The following is a 1,989-nucleotide window of genomic DNA, read 5'->3' on the forward strand; positions in this document are numbered from 1 at the left end:
TCTTAATCCCAGGGTCGTGGGTTCGAGCCCCACGTTGGGCGTCTTTTTCGAAATTTTGAAACGCAGAGCGGAGAGACCCGAACGGAACGGAACATGACTACATCAATCGGAGACGGGCAATAAGTGGGCAGGACTTTCTAATAGAAGGGGGCAGTGCAATTTCAATGACTTATTTATTTATTCATTTGCGAGAGAGTTGACAAGCCAGATGATTGCTGTCAAACTATTGTAAAACCAATTTGAACGGGAAAATTATCGGCGGCCGATATTCGAACCACAGAACCATCGCACCACTCATCCTCTAAACGGGCGTTTTTGGCCGTCAGCAATCAGCTACTTCGTAAAAATGAACTTGCAAGCAAGGGCTTAATATATAAAAGTCGGTATAGAGTTTTAGTTCTAATGACACTGCTTCTGGTGTCGGCAGCAGCGCCATCCAACGCGTACGATGGGGTGCCTATCCTCACGGCGGTGGCCTGACGCAGCCGGCTAGAGACAAAGTCCGCCACTGCAGCTGCGCAGAGGAGAGCGTCTCAGTGGTGGGCGAAGAAGCCCCTCTATCATTGTGTCGTGAAGTGCAGGGGAATCCTCTATGGCCTTGGCTTACCACCTCGCCTTTCACCGCTCCTGTTTCTCTACCTCACCCCTCCCACTCCTCACCGGGGCCGCGCTTCCACCCGCGTTTCCGTGTAATCTTGACCGATCCCCGCCCCTGCGCCGCAACCCCGCCCCTGCAGCGCCGCGCTGTCTGCCTCTGCCCCCGAGCTCGGCCCACCCGCTGCGGACCGGCCAGGCCTTTGCCTTCCTCTTCTGCGAGCAGGTGTGTTTTCACACGGGTGTGGCGATCCCCTCGTGAGTGGGCGGCGTTTGTGTGCGCGCGGCAGCGGTTGCGAGGATCGGTTCATAGCGCAATGGCAGACGAAATGCTACACCTACCGAATCGAGACAGACAGACCTTTAGCCACAGATTCACACAAAGAGGTTCTCAGTTAGTTTGTCTTTTAGTGGGCCGCACTTAAATGAGGGAGCATCCAGAGAGTGAAAGTCCGTCATTCGCTTGTCGAGTGCCCATGCGAGCTCTCAAAGCGCCTAACAGGTAGGCAACACATCGCCTGCAGCGCATGCGTGCACGGCGGGGTGGCCTACCCTGACTCTCGCAGGCGCCGAGCTCCCGACGTTTTCTGAATGAATCTTAGAAAATAGAGGGGGACAGGGACAAGTAATTTTTGGTAGATGTACAGATGGCCAGTACAAGCCGTGATAGTTGCAAAAGTTATTGCTGAGCTTAACTTGAACTTGAAATTAAACTTTAGCTTTAAATGCTCAGCTCTGTCAGGAAGCGCAAGGGGAGACAGCCCGGAAGACGGCGTGAAGTGAGGCGCCTGGCGTGAGACATGGGATGTGAGGTGGACAGGCATGCAACCAAAATCGCGAAAACATTTTAATTTTAGCGCGCCGCAGGCCAAGGTAGACGCACATTTAGCTCAGCTTCACACGGTTTTAACGTGCGTCTACCTTGTTTGGAAAGGTACGAGACGGCGTCTAGGGTAGGAGGGGCTCGAAGAGGCGAGAGACGGGTCGAGGGTAAAGGTGGAATGGGGAGGGGTGGGGGAGGAGGCTGGGCTGGTGGATTATCGAGCCCGCCCACCATCCCATCGCATCGCTCACGGTAATCTGCCACTAACAGAATTACAATTTGCCATGTCGCGGGGGTTAGGGGAGAGGGCGGGCGGGCGGGGGTGCGCTGCGGCGCCTCGGAGAGCCCGGCAGCAGCCGTCTGGACCGCGGGGGCGGGAGCGCCGCCTGGTGTTAGCGAGCCATTTCTCCCTCCTCAACCCCACCCCAACCCCCCAACTCCCGTTTTGTGGCCATCAGCGATAATGACTCGTGGGGAGGGGGGGGGGGGTATAGCTGTCCGAGAGTTGTGTTACACTTCTGATGAGAGGGTTGGTATAGTCCGGTATTGTCTCGTTAATGGTAACCCCCCCC

Source organism: Frankliniella occidentalis, unplaced genomic scaffold, assembly GCF_000697945.3.
Source record: "Frankliniella occidentalis isolate FOCC.00 unplaced genomic scaffold, Focc_3.1 Scaffold21, whole genome shotgun sequence".
NCBI lineage: Eukaryota > Metazoa > Arthropoda > Insecta > Thysanoptera > Thripidae > Frankliniella > Frankliniella occidentalis.